Consider the following 12,686-nt stretch of genomic DNA (forward strand, 5'->3'; position numbering starts at 1 on the left):
TTTTGCATTACTGTACAGAACATGTTGGACATATCTGCTGACAATGTGAGTCCTAGATGATTGCTGACACTCAGTTTAAATGAAGTATATTAAATTTAAAGATGTATTAGGCTTTTTTTTTTTTTTTTTTTTAAATAAAATTCAAGTTTCCATAGGTCCACTGTGGTTCATCAGTGGTTCAGAAACATCTTGAAATACAAATTCCAATAGGCCCTACATCTGCTGAGCAATGTAGTCATTGACATTTGATGAGACCATTACTCGGTGAAACTTAATATTTTAAAATTATTAGGTATTTTGAACAACATGTTGATGTTCTCCTAGGTTATGGAGTATAGTGAATGAGCGGTCCAATCTGCTGCTCATTAAGCTGATGCACACTTGGCCACATAACCTGATTTTTAATGAGGATTTGCTTTCTGAGAGGATTTATTTATTGTTGGTGGGGATGAAAGAAATACTCAATCTTTTACTTGATTAAAAGTAACAATAATGTAAAAAATATGCAACTGTAAGTAAAAGTCCTCCAGTCAAAGTGTTATGTAAGAGTTAGCTAACTCTACCCAGCTAATAAATTGTGAGGATTTGATGCTTTTATTTCTTACACAATAGTAAACTGAGTGAAACCATTTTCTTACATTGTTTAAGCCAAACTATTAAAGAAAAAACAACCAGCAGATAAAATGATAATGAAAATAATCATTAGTTAAAACAAAAGGTACTCATTATTGGACACAAAGATGGCCCCTGTGAGTGCCAAAATGTAGAAATGAAGTAATGTAACGGATGCATCCTTTAAGTAGCATGAGGCTAATAAAGCTGCCGCTAATTTCAACTGATTTATTCTCGTAGGCAGTTTATTAAAGTATAACTACACTTACCTGACAGTTCTATGGCTACAACTGCGGTGAATATACTTTTCTGTAAACTGTAGTAGAGTGTAAATATAATATAATCTTAGAAGGAAAAGTATGTCAAATGTTAGCTTAGCTGTAGCTTAGCCTACTTTTTACTGGGCTGGTAACACAGTAATTAAACAAGTCTATGCTTTATTCACAAAAAATGGCGTGATTGTATATATCTACAGTTCTGTATATTTTTAACCTAAAATCAAGCAAAAGTAAAATTAAGTGGCTACTTCTGGACCCACTTTGCTTCTTTTTCCAGTCAGGCACCAGCCGAGCCAGCTACGGGTCTCTTTGAAAAAAGTGGGTGGCGTTGTTGTATGTAGGCATGGAGAGACCCAAAGCGAGTCGGCTGTTGCTGTTTCTAATGTGATGACAGCTGATTGTACCGAGACAGAGCCAGGACCACCGTGTCACTTTTCTACTGTCAACATGTTTCCTTGATCCTCACGGCAGAATAAAGCGTCTCCTCTAGGGAATAATGACCCCGCGCTCAGCCCCGGAGCTCTGCGAGGTGGTGGAGCTGCTCTGAAGTTGTGTCGCGTAGGAAACTCCGCCACCACATCACCAGACTGAAGAAGTTCGATATCTTGTCTGACTGGATCTAACGGCCCGAGCCCTTTTCCCGTTGGACCTTCAGAACCTCACAGGTAAGAAAAGCACCCCAACCTGAATTTTTATTTTATTTTTTTTGCTGCTTATACACTGCTGGAGTAACTCTAAAACTCCTGTGATGAGATGAAAGCTGAGATGCATGTAAGTTTGTAATAACACAGTCATGATTTTACATCCACAACCATAACATTAGCAACTCAGTGGTGGATCTGAGAGGAATAACGCATCGTTTTCCTCTATTATACTTATTTGAAAAGCTTTGTACTGTCATAGTCAGGTGCTGACAGTGGTTTGGGGCGTACTTTGAGCAGGATTTCTCCGCCACTCAGACCTCAGCGTGAATACAGACCGACAGAGCTATCAGGCTAGCGGACTGTTGACGTGAGCTGAATGAGTGATGGCGGTGGACAGACGTGCTACAGACCAAATACTCCCCCGTCCCGCTGTCTGTCTGTCACCTGTGGTCGCTGCTGTCAGTTGTTCCACCATGTGAGAGGGGCACCAACACATAGACCTCTCACACACGCGCACATACACACGCGCTCAGAGGAAATAGTACGGTCACGCGCACGTGCACGCTTATCCAGGGTGGTCTGGTCACAAACCCTGATATCTTCTATTCTGTTGAATTCTATTATGTTCAGTTCCATTCTGTTGCATTTGTATTATGTCAAGTTGTAATGAGTTCTGTTCTATTCGGTTCTGTTCTACTCTGTGGACTTCTGTTGTGTTACAGTCTATTATGTTCTTCTCTGCTCTCATCCATTCATCTGTTTTATTCATCTATATCTGTCTCTGCTGTGTCCTACTCTATTTTCTCTGTTTTGTTCTGTTCTGTCTTTTCTATTCTGTTCGGTTCTGATCTCCTGTTTTTTCTGTTCTGTTGAATTCTGTCCTGTTCTATCACACTAACACACCTCAAGATATTAAAGTGATAAATGCTTTGGTATAAATGGCAGAGCAAAACCTAGATATGTTTTGTCCTGCTATATATCATCAGTCTCCCACTCCTAAATTTAATAATGTTACTCTATTTTCAGATGAAATATGGTGTGTTGTTTTCACTCCTTTTTAATCACATTCTTCTGTTTGCATCTGCTCTTTTCTGTCAGGACATATCCTGTTTCATCTATTCTATTTTACATATTGGTGGTTTTGTAGACCATGTCAAACCAATGTCTACACTGAAGATGTGAAAGACAGTGAAAATGACATAACTAAGTGTTGATACAAGCATTGCAGGAACTGTGTAATGTATTTTATATACAGAGAAGCACACCATAGTGTACATTATAATGTGTGTGTAGGATCTGTAGGAGGAGTAGGGGTTTTTTTTTAAGTCCCATAGTTGACTCATCCACTTGGCGCAAAGAATCTGAGGCTGAATTATGTCCAGTGTTTCACTTGAACTGAGTCCAGATTTAGTGAAACAGACTTGGAGTGTGCTGCAAATTCTGTGCACACTATGGAACCAGAAAGACCAAACTGAATCTGCTAGAGCTGACGACCACGGACTGTACACATTTGTACACTATGGTTTTTTAAGCACAATATGTCATTAAGAGCAAAAGATAGATTATAGCCATAGTTATTTCAGGAGGAGTCTCCAGAACACAAAGCTCCCAGCCAAATGAGCAAAGTGCCAGATATACCCACATGTTCAGTGTATTAGTAAGTCATTAGTAATTACAGCTGTAATGACGGAGCGCTGTCCAAAATGTCAGCGCCACAAATTGAAATGTGCCATTGTTGCTTCACCACTGCACAGCAGTTTATCATCATCCTCCATGTTTATTTTCCTGCACTGTTCCACGTGTGCATGTTCATACTGTAAACAAAGGGAGAATGTGTTGTTTCATACAGGAACTTTTTATCCGAGTTTAACCCCTTTAAGTACAAAGATACAACATATGGGCACAAATATGCCTGCATCCAATCATTAAATGCAGGTCTGAAAACCATCCACACTGCAGTCAGGATATCAGTTTTTCTGCTCCACCCACACCAGTTGTGTTGCGGCTCTTCTGCTGCAGTACCATAAACTCTTTGGTTTTCTTTGCCTGCAGGGATTCAGACACAAACCTTTCCATGATAATGAAAGAGTCAATAACTTGTCCTTTCTTGTGCACCATGACTGCATGACAGTGTATTTTACCTGTTCTTTCAGTTGAGTCATACCTGGCAGAGGTCTGTTTCGGCTTCTTTAGCTGCTATCAGCCTTAATTAAGGCTATCTTTCTCTCCTCTGTTCTGCCTTTGTGTTTAGTGCCTAGTCAGGATTTGACTAGGATGCACGTAAACATCCCACACACTGAATAATTCAGTGTCCTGGGTCCTATATCAGCACTGGGTGACAAAGAAACTTGAGACATTTGTGTCAGTTTGCATGTGTCACAAACACTATGTAGTAGTAATAATAATGTAACAGAAATAGCCTGATGATGCATGGGAAAAACAGGAAAGTTCCATTTTTCAGTCTATTATGTAATACGCCATCATTTCAGAGAGAAGGTACAGTAAATCTCAGACATTAAAGAAATGACATTCCTTACGTTCTTTACTGGCAGCACAGTATTAGTTGGCCTGGCTGAATAGGCTGGGAAGGCAGGAGAAATCACTTGATTTGAGCTGAAGGAGGAGGAGCAGTTTGTTACTAGTGTGTGCAGAGGCTGCAGAGGAGGGTGTGAAGCATGCACAATCAGTTATAATAAGAGTGAATTAAGGACTGTGAACATTCAGTCTTTTTTTCAAAGACAAAATAATGGAGTTTCCCAAGATTGGGCTAGAAAGACAGACTGGGAGGAAAAGCCACGAGAGAGAAGTTGTACAATGTTTGCAAGAATATAGACTAAACAAGAGAAAAACAGCACCTCAAAGGCTCAGAATTGAGTCCAGACAGTTAGCAGGTACTCTCAGAGTCAACGTGGGACTGGGCAGATTACAGATTAGTCACAGAAGTAACAAAAAAAATGCTTTGATTGATGTAAAAGGCACATAAATGCCTCTCATAGTAGCTAATGAGCACCATACTGTGTTTGATATTCTGCATACATGGAGATACTTTGCAGCTCTCTTGTCAGTGACTTCTCACTTCGCTCTACTTCTACAAACCAAAGTGACTTTTGGTCGAGAGTGTCTTGTTACCTTGGACGAATAAGATAAACCTCAGTTTTTTAATCTTATAAAAGTTTAACAGACTGGTTTTAAGGACCATAGAGAGTTTTGTCTTAGACTTTAATAAGCTTTATTTAATCTTGTACAATTATTTATGCAACCATTTATAGATCTGAATTCACATGCTGCTGGTATTACCAACCTTTCCCTGGATAATTCCATTGTGCTGTCCCAAGTATTGATTCACAAAACTCATGAAAGCAGGCTAGGCTCTGTCATCTTGGCACTCTCTTGTTAATATCCTCAGTTCGCCATGAACAGTCTAGAAGTTTGGGAAGAAGATGTGAGAACTTTGTGTATGGGTGGATTTTTCCGAAAAGAGCACACTTTTTCCCCCCTCCCTGAATTGATCATGTTTCTGCAGGCATGTGATGATGTGATTCTAACGGAGAGATCAGTTATGTAACAGCTCACATGCAAACTATTAGGGCTCAGCTATGTTTTAAGGGTGCGGCATATCCTCGGGCACCTCTGGGGTCCTCCCAGGGAAAACCCTCTGCCGTCCCAACAGATCTCAGTATCCCTGACAACGCAGCCTCTGCCCTCTGAGCTCAGACATCTGAGCTGTCCTCCTCTCCGTGGAAATGTTTATGCGAAAGTCCAGTTCCACCCAGGGTGTGTGTATATATGTGTGTGTCATCCAAACCATTAATATTCAACACATGCATGCTCGAGAAAGGAATGGAGAAACAAATACGTGAGTGAAAAGAGTAAAGGAAGGAAAGAAAAAGGATGAAATGGAGTCCAAGAAATAAGCACGTCCCTTTGAGGGAGTGCCTGTGTGCTTGCCAGACTGCAGAGATGCTGGAGAGCAAAGTGAATGAAAATGTGAAGACAAAGGTGGATTTAAAAGCTTTGGATGAGCCAAAAAGAGTATTTCCAGTCTTTTTCCAGGGACCCACCCAGGGTTTTCCCCAGCACTCATGCAGCAGCAGCACATCTTGCAATGTTCTCTCTCCTGTTAGAAAAATTACAATCAGTACATCTTTACATTCCATAAGAAGAATTTCAACAGAGTCCTCAAATGATGATAGAAACACATTTTGCTGTTTCTAAGCCAACGTGTAGATTTGCTGGGCTTGTCCTGCCCTGACTCAGCTCCCTGTTGGCCAGGAAAGAAAGTAATAGCTGCTTTGCAGGACCTGACTTGGCTAAGCAGGGATTATTTTATAGTGGTACTGTATTATTTCGACAAACCTCCCAGCGTGCCACATGTTTCATCAGGGCCCAGTAAAGTCAGAAATGCTGCAGCGGTTTTCATCCTAGATTATCTGTGAGATTCAAGCTCAGAAAGGCAAGCAACATAGACAACCCATTGTGAGTTTGAAACTGTAGTCAGACTGCTCCTGTATCTGTGCATTGGATCTGAGGCTAACAACAGCTGTCCGTTAGCTTAGCTTAGCATTGAGAGTGGAAACGGGGTACTCAGGTACAAATGAACACATTATATCTCAACTGTACAAGAACCGAAGTGTAAAAACAACACATTGTGGTAACAGGAAGTCACTGCTCCAGAGTAAGATATACTCAGGCACACAACCTCCTGTGGAACAACCCGTAAGGATTAAAACATCTAAATAAAATGCGTTAATTGGTGAGTTTTAGAGGTGCTGGTCACCTGACAGTTTGTTCATCTTGGACAGAGCCAGGCTAGCTGTTTCCACTCTTTATGCTGAGCTAAGCTAAGCTAACTGGCTGCATACCGTATTTCCCTAAATGTCAATTTATGGAAAAAAAGGCTAAAATAAAATAAATAAAGATAATGTTCACTGAAATTGGTACAGACTTTGTTATGTAGGTGGGATCAAGGAGGACTTCTGTCATATGGTAAACAACACTTGGAAACGTCAGCATATAAGGAAAGGACGGTGTTGGTCACATACATTCTCAAACTGATATGTCATTGTAACCACAGGAGTCAGCGTTCTGTCGGACTACTTTAAATGAAAAGTACAGTCTTTCCTGTCTCTTGATGTAAGCAGTTCGAATTGATGGTGGCCTTGTGACAAAATAGGCTTTGTTTCCATGACGGGGATTGTTTGTATTGAAATGCAGAGCTGGCATGTTGGTGTGCAGTACAGTACGCCTGCGTGCTTTTTCAACCATCTCTGTGTATGTGATCGCTGTTTGCATGTTTGAGTGGAATGGGACGGCTTTGCCAAATATTTCAACAGAGTTTGGCGTCTTTCGGCATTTGACTCAGCTTGCCAGATGTGTTCTTTTCATCCAGCTGGCTGAGGCCACGTAGTGCTGTCTCATGTGGTAGAAATGCACTTTAAAGCCAGACTTCTGTCTTCAATGTCCTGCCCTTTAGTTGTTGTTTAGAGCGCTAACATTAAGAATACAATGTGGTACCATACTGCGTATTGATTGGTAGAGTTTTTATTGAGGAGGCCTTTATGAAGATAGGTAACAGATGAGATTAACAGCAGGAACTGGGAGTTTTGGGTAGCGTGCAGCAAAGGCTCTGGGCTGCATTTGAACCCAGACAATTACATGGTATGTGGGGTAGAGCTGAAGCAACTAGTCAGTTAATCAATTAGTCACTTGTTGGAAAATTGTTAATTCTAACAATCTTTTCAGATTCTCAGTTGTGAGTATTTGTCCTGAGCTAAATAACTTCATGTGGTTTTTCTTTGTGGATACTGTTTGACAAATTATTAAGCAGTCACAGAGCATAAAGTTTTATGTTCAAATCTCAGCCATTTCAGCCCATGATGACATTTATTTAGGACTGCCGTTGCTAATTACGTTTTGTTTGTAAATTAAAAAACATAACAAAACTCATATCCAGATTGGTTATGTCATCATGCCTCCGGGGGGTCTGTGAGGCGTTTGCTGTCTGAACAGATGGTTAGAAAACCACATGACTTGTGTTGACAACTGTCAGCCATACAGGGCCTTGTCATTCTCCCCCTCCTCTGTCCCCAGTCCCATGTGCTGAAAGACTAGACGGTCAAAAGAAAAGCAGCAGATGTCCCACAGTTTTTAATATCCAGAACCGTCCACTGGCCGGTCACCTGTTTTGGTGATGTTGTTTGGAGGTGAATGCGTTTTAGTGGACTCAGCATTCTGGATGGGAGGACTGCAGAACGAGTCCCCGGTAAACAATCGGTATCAAAAGACATCAGCTGTCACCCAGCCCACTCCAGAGGATTCCAGCAGGCTGTGTGTGTGTGTGTGTGTGTGTGTGTGTTGACAGGCACGTGCCAGTCTGCCACTTCAGTGTATCTGAATAGGATGAATGGCACACGGGTGGTGCAGCAGCGCGAGCCTCGTCCTGGCAGGCAGACAGATAATGAGGGAGCGGCTTCATTGTTGGCATCAAATGACCCTGCTCAATAAAAGGTAGTGGCGGTCAGCAGATCTCACTTCCTCCACTCTGCACTCACACTATCGCAACGTTCCACCGTGCTGTACCTGCAGAGAGAAAAGGTGGACCAGTTAGGACGGATACAGTTATGATCACGTACAGTATGTAGGGCTGAAAGATTCAGGAAAAGCATCAATCACAATTTTTCTGACTGATACTGCGACTTAAATTGCAGGTATTTTCTAGACGTTAAACTACTGATGTATACTTTTGGTGTACATAGTAATACTAATATAAAAACTAGGATTTGACCAATTAATATCAAGAGCTTATCTTGTCTGTACATGAGGAAAAACTCAGTTTTTATAGCAAAAATAATCAATTTAGCTCACATTTACTAAAATGTTACATCAGTGGTTCGGGGTGTGTTCATGTTCTAAGCTAGGCTGCTTGAGTTTGGTGAGGCAAATTAATTCATCTGTTTATTTTAATTATGGATCATTACAGTTATGCTGTTTAAGAAGCAAGAGAGTGAGAAAAGTAAATGATGTATAGAAATGAAAACTGTTGATGCATCAGCATGGAACAAGATGCGTTGATAATCGTTTTATTCTCGCATGGTAGCGCTCTGCATCAGAATCGAATCATGGGGTGCCAACATTCCCGCCCCTATCAGTGGCACAAAACAGTTTCTGTTTACCAGATACTGGCAAACAAGATCGTATTAACCAAACAGCAGCCGAAATGTATTCTTGTTGCTTCGCCAAGTCACAGAATTAGCATTAAGTAACAACAGCTGAGTAAATGTGCCGGCGATGGTCGCCAACAGTCACCATGTTTAACCGTCATGCACTTGAGCTTTTTAAGACACCGTTATGTAACTTGTGCCTTTTGCCATTTAATAATTGCACTCTTTTAAATTGTGGTTTTCATATAAAAATGGTTAATCGAGTCAGTCAGCAAATCTGTTTTTTATTAAAAATGAGACATCCGCCAGAGGGGTTACTTTTCTCAAGTGGCTCATGAATACTTTTGTCTGAAAATGTCAGAAAAAAGCGAAAAATGTTCCCAGAGCCCAAGTTGGCATCTTCAAATTCCTTTTTTCGTCCAGCCCAATTGTCCAAAACCGAATTACCAACTACAGTATTGCCAATCACTGTCAGCTACAGTGGACATATGATGGAGGACACAGTGTGTAGCCTATCAGTACGACATCAGTCGTCAATCAAAAGCTGTAAAGCTTTGGTGCAACATTTTGATTGGATCAAACACAAGTGAGCTGTGTGGTTAATGATCACTCTCAGCAGCTTTCAGGATCAGTTTCTTTGCATGCTGCTGGTGCAATGCGCATCGGTTATGTTGGAAAACACACATGCACAGACAGGAAAGAGTGATGATGGCTTCAGGGCCACGTCTCAGGTCAGACAGTTGGTGCTTTGTCCCACTGTCAGCTGTGAAGTGTGAGTGTACATACAGTGTGTGTGTGTGTGTGTGTGTGTGTGTGTGCGCGTGAGAGAGAGTGTGTGTGTCAGCTGTTGACTTAGCTGTCTGTCGTAATCCTGTTACTTTCTCCAGGACGGTGCCAAGTGGCACACACTAGTCCCAGTCACACCGTCTCACTCGCCCACTGTCCTCAGTGTTGTTAAAATGGTAGAAGACTTTCATTTTCCTTTAAAATTCAGCATTTCGGATGCAGTATCAAGGGGCTAACTTTGAAAAATTGCTAACAACAGAACAAAAGATGCAGATTGCTGTCTTGTTTTTCCTCACTGTCGTCCTTCACTGTTATTTTTCTCTGTTGGTTGTTTGTCCAGGATGCTCAGTTATGATCAAGGTCCCTTTGCTTATCAAAGCCTCCTGGATCATAACAGAAGAGACACACCCGCTCCAGTCTTGTTATGAAGAGTTTACAGCGTGTGAGCAGTTAACGCCTCGTAATTAATTTCATTTGTTGACGTGTTATTGTTTGAAATGTGCCTTGTTTTTATGTGTTTCTCTAAAATGATGCCTCCCATTGATGGAAGGAAAGCAGTCTGCCAACGTTTCCTCCAGACAGGCCTCCTGCTCCTGACGTGCTCCCAGTTTTCCCTCTCTTTTTTTTCAAACCCAAACAAAATTGCTCTTAGCTGGTGCTGCTTTGAGTCAGAATGAGCCACTCAGACACTGAAACATGCTTTTACAATGAGAGGAAGATGAATGGACTTATTTATGTACTTTTTAGTAGTCCTTTAATCAATTGTGGCAACGTGAAACCGATGTTGGTGTCTCAGTATTTGGACCAGAAGGGAGAAATCCAAGAACACCATAACGTTGTGGGCACAATGTGGTTGCATGTTCACATTTTTGTATAAGAAGTATGTTTAATACAACAACATTAAGAGTATACAGCCATGCGAGCAGCTCTGTGAGGCTGTACAGCAGCGCTTTAAGCTAAGTGCTAATGTCAGTAATGCTAACATGCTGGTGTTCAGCAGCTGTCATGTTTACCATGATCAGTTTCAAGGCAAACATTCAGTTTGTACCAACACATTGTAAATGCACTTTATTGCCTTTACTGTGTCGGACCTGTAAAAGCTTATTTTTATGTGTCAGCTGTCTTGTGCAAGATTTTGAAGCCAAACTCTGTTCAGCTACTGTACTGGACCACAAATGAAACAGTTTCCATCAGGCAGCTCCTGTTGTCAACTGCCAGAGCGGGGTGTAAAAGTCACCAAGCACAGGGGCCACTGACCCACTGACAGACCCAAAAATAACACTAAGGAGCTTGTCTGGCTGGATGCAGATCAGAAGATTAACTTGAAGAAAGCCGCAGCAGCCCAGTGACTCGGTGAGGTCCTGGCACTGTAGACAGGTACGGAAGCAGGTTTAGTTTTCTGGGTGTTGGTTGTAAGCTCAGCTGGAGTGAATGAGATCCACAGAGTCGGGTGGTGGAAAGTGGTCAGTTTAATGCATGTACTGTTTATTTTATTTCATTTTCTCAGAGTAAAATAAAATGTAATGTTGAGTTTTATACAATCCCTCCAAACAAGTGATTATTGTGCAAAGACGATTCATTGAGATCTACACATGGATTTCACATACAGAGAAATAGAAATTGTGTCGGAGGACAAAAGATGTAGGCCTAATGAATTTCTTTCCATACATGTGAGCAACAAACACAACTCAAAGTCGCTGAGCTTTGTAAAACCCAGTTGTACACCATTGATGATATTTTTTAAATGAGAAGCCTAAGGCTTTAGATAAGGCTTTAGAACCCTGAGTTGTTGTCATTGTTTCTCACTTTTGATGGATGATACATGTTTGCCTGTGTGCTTGTCGGTACATGTTTAATTTGCCTGTCTGACAGGCAGCCATTCTTTCATTTGTACTGAGGAGAAGCAGAAAGATGAGTTAAAGTATGCTTCATGTTGCTCACCCAGTTCTATTCTGAAGGACATGAAGAAGCCATCGCATTTTATTCTTTAATTCAATGCACAGTATTGCCACACATTGCCAATGAAAATCTGATAAGTAGAAATGTTCACATTATGTTTGTCACGTTCGCTGACTTCCCTCTCACTCTCTGACGTATCATCTGGTGTTTCCTGTGTTTCCCACAGAAGTTAGAGCGACAGCCGACGAAATGAAACGCACTGCTACTTTGAATTAATGTACACACCTCAAAAACACAGACAGAGACAAAGGTCTTGACTTTTTTTTGACATTGTATTGTATAAATGTTCCATATTTTACCTTTAAGACAGGATGAGAACAATTGAAAATAACTTAACAGGGCTTCTGTCCTGTTGAATAAATGGATGCACAGCCTGTTGTTTGTGCTCATTGCCTGCTGACACCTGCATTAGTTAAAGCCTTAGCTTGGGTTTCACTATGTGGTGTTGACTTCACAACCTGCTGTACTTCACTGAACGATCAACTGCTTTTGTTAAGCAAAACAGTCCTGCTTAACCTTCACTTCAAGCACCCACCCAAAAAACACATTCAGTGCTCTTTCTTTCATCTGTTAATGCCGGCCATCTATCTACCTCCACAACCACATCCAGGATAACCTGAGCCACGTCTCTCCCCAGAGACCGTGGCACTGAGCTGGGTAGAGTCCTGTTCCTCTCCCCCTCGGCCCTTTAACAGAGGTCCCATTGATTCTGGCGAACTACAGCCCTCTTCTCTCATTTCCCGTCTCTTTCAGCGTGTCCGTCCCCACCTGTGGTTAGTCTGTCTCCAGATAATGATGCACAACGGCTGGTGAAATGTTTATGATACGCAATTTCTGTTCTCTTTTTCTGTGTTTTTTCACATTGTTGGTCATTGAAGCAGAGATTGTGCACAAATTTGAATAATCTTCTTATGTTTTACGCAACTGAAAGTGATGAAAGCAGTTGGTTTCCAAATATATGGCTTGCTCTCGCACACATAATTAGATTTTGATCATATCCTTTTTTGTTTCTTGCATGCCAGTCATCAGCAATTGCAAACACAAGCAGTCAAATTTGAGAACAGATGTTTGAAATTAGACCCATTCTTCTAAATATCTACATCCCAAAACATCCAACCAGAAGCTGGTGGATTTAACCACGACTGGAGGAGGTGGATGCTCAGTCAGGAAGAGCAGTTGTTAAATGTGATTATATCCCACTGAATTTAATTTTAACCGCTCATTGTACTGCTGTAGACAAGTTTAAA

General features: G+C 41.3%; 1 protein-coding gene across 2 annotated transcripts in view; it reads left to right on the forward strand.

Annotated features, from left to right (window-relative positions):
* The first annotated feature begins 1,250 nt into the window (after window positions 1–1,250).
* dnmbp (dynamin binding protein) overlaps window positions 1,251–12,686 on the forward strand; it is a 44,636-nt gene continuing 33,200 nt past the window's right edge. For both annotated transcript variants that reach the window (XM_076760045.1, XM_076760046.1), the window contains exon 1: window positions 1,251–1,555. The gene's annotated coding sequence lies outside the window, so the exon portion shown is untranslated. The remainder of the gene's footprint in view (window positions 1,556–12,686) is intronic.

The sequence above is a fragment of the Chaetodon auriga genome, chromosome 20 (assembly GCF_051107435.1).
Source record: "Chaetodon auriga isolate fChaAug3 chromosome 20, fChaAug3.hap1, whole genome shotgun sequence".
NCBI classification, from domain to species: Eukaryota; Metazoa; Chordata; class Actinopteri; order Chaetodontiformes; family Chaetodontidae; genus Chaetodon; species Chaetodon auriga.